The sequence below is a fragment of the Oncorhynchus clarkii genome, chromosome 7 (genome assembly GCF_045791955.1).
Source record: "Oncorhynchus clarkii lewisi isolate Uvic-CL-2024 chromosome 7, UVic_Ocla_1.0, whole genome shotgun sequence".
Classification (NCBI taxonomy): Eukaryota; Metazoa; Chordata; class Actinopteri; order Salmoniformes; family Salmonidae; genus Oncorhynchus; species Oncorhynchus clarkii.
This window is the reverse complement of record NC_092153.1, coordinates 5,966,355-5,972,354: the sequence shown is the minus strand read 5'-3', so window position 1 is coordinate 5,972,354 and position 6,000 is coordinate 5,966,355.

Genomic DNA, 6,000 nt, shown 5'->3' with positions numbered 1-6,000 from the left:
CAGAGACCTCATGTGTTGTCCCAGAGACCTTGTGTGTTGTCCCAGAGACCTCATGTTGTCCCAGAGACCTCATGTGTTGTCCCAGAGACCTCGTGTGTTGTCCCAGAGACCTCATGTTGTCCCAGAGACCTCATGTGTTGTCCCAGAGACCTCGTGTGTTGTCCCAGAGACCTCGTGTGTTGTCCCAGAGACCTCGTGTGTTGTCCCAGAGACCTCGTGTGGTGTCCCAGAGACCTCGTGTGTTGTCCCAGAGACCTCGTGTGGTGTCCCAGAGACCTCGTGTGTTGTCCCAGAGACCTCATGTGTTGTCCCAGAGACCTCGTGTGTTGTCCCAGAGACCTCGTGTGTTGTCCCAGAGACCTCGTGTGTTGTCCCAGAGACCTCGTGTGTTGTCCCAGAGACCTCGTGTGTTGTCCCAGAGACCTCATGTGTTGTCCCAGAGACCTCATGTGTTGTCCCAGAGACCTCGTGTGTTGTCCCAGAGACCTCGTGTGTTGTCCCAGAGACCTCATGTGTTGTCCCAGAGACCTCGTGTGTTGTTCCAGAGACCTCATGTGTTGTCCCAGAGACCTCATGTTGTCCCAGAGACCTCATGTGTTGTCCCAGAGACCTCGTGTGTTGTCCCAGAGACCTTGTGTGTTGTCCCAGAGACCTCATGTTGTCCCAGAGACCTCATGTGTTGTCCCAGAGACCTTGTGTGTTGTCCCAGAGACCTCATGTTGTCCCAGAGACCTCATGTGTTGTCCCAGAGACCTCGTGTGTTGTCCCAGAGACCTCATGTTGTCCCAGAGACCTCATGTGTTGTCCCAGAGACCTCGTGTGTTGTCCCAGAGACCTCGTGTGTTGTCCCAGAGACCTCGTGTGTTGTCCCAGAGACCTCGTGTGGTGTCCCAGAGACCTCTTGTGTTGTCCCAGAGACCTCGTGTGGTGTCCCAGAGACCTCGTGTGTTGTCCCAGAGACCTCATGTGTTGTCCCAGAGACCTCGTGTGTTGTCCCAGAGACCTCGTGTGTTGTCCCAGAGACCTCGTGTGTTGTCCCAGAGACCTCGTGTGTTGTCCCAGAGACCTCGTGTGTTGTCCCAGAGACCTCATGTGTTGTCCCAGAGACCTCATGTGTTGTCCCAGAGACCTCATGTGTTGTCCCAGAGACCTCGTGTGTTGTCCCAGAGACCTCGTGTGTTGTCCCAGAGACCTCGTGTGTTGTCCCAGAGACCTCGTGTGTTGTCCCAGAGACCTCGTGTGTTGTCCCAGAGACCTCGTGTGTTGTCCCAGAGACCTCGTGTGTTGTCCCAGAGACCTCATGTGTTGTCCCAGAGACCTCGTGTGTTGTCCCAGAGACCTCATGTGTTGTCCCAGAGACCTCGTGTGTTGTTCCAGAGACCTCATGTGTTGTCCCAGAGACCTCATGTTGTCCCAGAGACCTCATGTGTTGTCCCAGAGACCTCGTGTGTTGTCCCAGAGACCTTGTGTGTTGTCCCAGAGACCTCATGTTGTCCCAGAGACCTCATGTGTTGTCCCAGAGACCTTGTGTGTTGTCCCAGAGACCTCATGTTGTCCCAGAGACCTCATGTGTTGTCCCAGAGACCTCGTGTGTTGTCCCAGAGACCTCATGTTGTCCCAGAGACCTCATGTGTTGTCCCAGAGACCTCGTGTGTTGTCCCAGAGACCTCGTGTGTTGTCCCAGAGACCTCGTGTGTTGTCCCAGAGACCTCGTGTGTTGTCCCAGAGACCTCGTGTGTTGTCCCAGAGACCTCGTGTGGTGTCCCAGAGACCTCGTGTGTTGTCCCAGAGACCTCATGTGTTGTCCCAGAGACCTCGTGTGTTGTCCCAGAGACCTCGTGTGTTGTCCCAGAGACCTCGTGTGTTGTCCCAGAGACCTCGTGTGTTGTCCCAGAGACCTCGTGTGTTGTCCCAGAGACCTCATGTGTTGTCCCAGAGACCTCATGTGTTGTCCCAGAGACCTCATGTGTTGTCCCAGAGACCTCGTGTGTTGTCCCAGAGACCTCGTGTGTTGTCCCAGAGACCTCGTGTGTTGTCCCAGAGACCTCGTGTGTTGTCAGAGACCTCGTGTGTTGTCCCAGAGACCTCGTGTGTTGTCCCAGAGACCTCATGTGTTGTCCCAGAGTGTTGTCCCAGAGACCTCGTGTGTTGTCCCAGAGTGTGTGTTGTCCCAGAGACCTCTCAGAGACCTCGTGTGTTGTCCCAGAGACCTCGTGTGTTGTCCCAGAGACCTCGTGTGTTGTCCCAGAGACCTCGTGTGTTGTCCCAGAGACCTCGTGTGTTGTCCCAGAGACCCAGGAATATGATACACTAGAGGACATGGTTGTAAAAGTGTCTCAATGGAGTTTGACTTTTCATAACAGCAATTACGATCACAGCAGGAAGGAACAGAACTCTCAACTGCTGCCGAGAGAGTTTGTTAAATCCCAGAATCTGTCTGTTCATTAATTATCTCTCATAAATTGATGCACTAAAAAGTCAGACTAATTAACAAATAATTAGCAAATGATCGACAATTGCTGGAAATTCGCCTTATTAGCATAACATGAATTGCTTTGTTTTATAATACCCAGCTGGCTAATTGTTCTTTTTCCCTCCATAATTATTCTGGAATTGAGGTAAGCAGTTCTCTCCTCCCCGCCAACACGATGGAGTGTGTGACTACACTTGCTGTGACACACACACACACACACACACACACACACACACACACACACACACACACACACACACACACACACACACACACACACACACACACACACACACACACACACACACACACACACACACACACACACACACACACACACACAGAGAAAGAAAGAGATAAAGAGAGAGAGATAAACAGAGAGAGACACACAGTGGGCCTGTAGAGGGAGTGCTAATGTCCTTGGACTGGAGGCCATAACAACAACAGGTGAGTGTTAAAATCAATCAATTTCTGTCCCCAGACCTCTGATCTGTCATCAAACCAGCAGTAACAATACTGTCCCCAGACCTCTGATCTGTCATCAAACCAGCAGTAACAATACTGTCCCCAGACCTCTGATCTGTCATCAAACCAGCAGTAACAAGACTGTCCCCAACCAAATAGTACTAACCAACCAAATAATACTAACAGTCCAGAAAATACTAACAATCCACATAATACTATCCAACTAGATAATACTAACCAACCACATAGTACTAACCAACCACATATTACTAACCAACCATATAATACTAACCAACCAGATAATACTAACCAACCACATAGTACTAACCAACCACATATTACTAACCAACCATATAATACTAACCAACCAGATAATACTAATCAACCAGATAATACTAACCAACCAGATAATACTAACCAACCACATAATACTAACCAACTAGATAATACTAATCAACCACATAATACTAACCAATCAGATAATACTAACCAACCACATAATACTAACCAACTAGATAATACTAACCAACCACATAATACTAACCAATCAGATAATACTAACCAACCACATAATACTAACCAACTAGATAATACTAACCAACCAGATAATATTAACCAACCAGATAATACTAACCAACCACATAATACTAACCAACTAGATAATACTAACCAACCACATAATACTAACAATCCAGAAAATACTAACAATCCACATAACATTAACCAACCAGAGAATACTAACCAACCAGAGAATACTAACCAACCAGATAATACTAACCAACCAGAGAATACTAACCAACCAGATAATACTAACCAACCAGAGAATACTAACCAACCAGATAATACTAACCAACCACACAATACTAACCAACCAGATAGTACTAACCAACCAGATAATACTAACCAACTAGATAATGCTAACCAACCAGATAGTACTAACCAACCAGATAATACTAACTAACTAGATAATGCTAACCAACCAGATAGTACTAACCAACCAGATAGTACTAACCAACCAGATAATACTAACCAACCAGATAATACTAACCAACCAGATAATGCTAACCAACTAGATAATACTAACCAACCAGATAGTACTAACCAACCAGCTCAAATTGGCCTAGCTTCCTGAGTTTGTCTCAAATGTCATCAGCATAACGTTTCAACTATAAATCTATGTATATGGTATACATCTATTTTATTACAATAGAACAGTGGAATACAGGAAAGATCTCAAACATTATTTTAAGGTTTCATGGTTTTAAAGTGGATGCTGCCTTTAAAAAGAGTATAGGAACTTTGTGATAGTATGTGACAGGCAGTGAGGTGGAGGGGGGACCCCCCTGAGCCTGTGTCCCCCTCCCACCCAGGGAGCTCCTAGCTGTCACTCTGTCCCAGTACAGGGCCCCAGTAGACCAGGGGATCGCAAAGCAAATGAGCCTGTCAGAGCATCACTCCCCCTGGGCTACAGAGGAAGGCTGGTGCTGGGGTTGGGAATAGGAATGGAGCTGGGGCTGGGACCTGAGCTGAACATTTTCTAGGTCATATCAGCATTTCTTCCCACCTCTGGCTGAGGACTGGGTGGAAAGACTGGATACATCACCATAAAAAGGAACACTAGGTCAGGGGTTGAGAGAGAAAGTATGGGTGTATGGAGAACTGGGCCCTCAAGCCAAGAGACAGGGACATAAATAGGAATTGCAAAATAATGGTTAAAAGTCTCCAAGAGTCGACAGTGGTCTTGATTTTATTACTGCCATGACCACAGGGTTGAATCACCCTTGACTCTGTCATCACAAAACACAGAAATTAAAGAATGATTCATCTAATCAAATAATGCTTCATTATCATCGCCACAAAATTGCGGAGAGAAATCCAGTCTTATGGAAATTAAGAAATGAAGCATGAAGGAGGAGAAGATGGGCAAAATAAAAAAAAATAAGTCTGCCTGAGATACAGATCAGCTGATAACAACGCTAGTAACCATCACACTGTGAGCAATTAACCAAACACAATGCTGTCTTTCCACATTTGCTAATTATCTGTGCATTAAGACATTGTGAATGTGTTATTCTGGATAAATGCACGTCGTGGTTCACCTCAGTCATACTACAGTAAATAGATCCCAAAGGGAACACCACTGGAGTAAAAACAGCTTGGTCGTCACATAAAAGACTGCTTAAGGGCCTTTTCTTGGGTGAGAAGGCGGTGGTCCACACACATGAATAATTCAATTAGATGTTGGTTTAAGCTACAAGGAGCAGGAAAGGTGACAGTGTTTGTCACGCTCTGTAAACCCACCTGGCAGGAGGAAAGATGGGACGGAGAAGAAGAAGAGAGAGATAAAGAAAGAAAGAGAGAAAATGAGAGAGCGATGGGATGTGACAGTGAGAGAAAGACAGACAGAAAGGGAAGGTAGAGGATGACTATAAAGACAGGGACAAGAGAGTGTGTGGAGTGTGTAGACCCAGACACCCAAAAGACAAGAGGGGTACAGATGCATGGTTAGGGTTATGCTGTGGTGGACAATGGGGATCTGGTTTCCCATTGACTAATACTTGATTAAAGATGGCCAGTGAAGGGGGGTAGTTGGTCCTTGGGGAGCTAGGAGGCTTGCTGGAGCCGGGAAGTGGGTCAGCCGCTTGGCAGGGCAGGCTGGCTTGTTAGCGCTAACTGGGTGTAAACAGTAACACAGGGCGACCTGGGACAAGGTGCTGCTACATTGCACAGTGTCTCTCTGCCTGAAGCCCCCTGGCTGTAACTGGCAACAATGACAATTACACAGGCTAATTAACAGACTCTTATGGCACAGAAGCCACACAAACCCAACGATGGCTGAGGAAAGGGAGAGAGTGAGAGAGAGAGAGTGAGAGAGAGAGTGAGAGAGTGAGAGAGTGAGAGAGAGAGAGAGAGAGAGAGAGAGAGAGACGGAGAGTGAGAGAGAGAGAGAGAGAGAGAGTGAGAGACGGAGAGAGAAGAAGAAGGAAGACGGACAGGAAATACAAGGCACCGTTGCTGTGTTTTTTCATCATTACGGTTAGAAGCTAACATTTGAGAGGAAT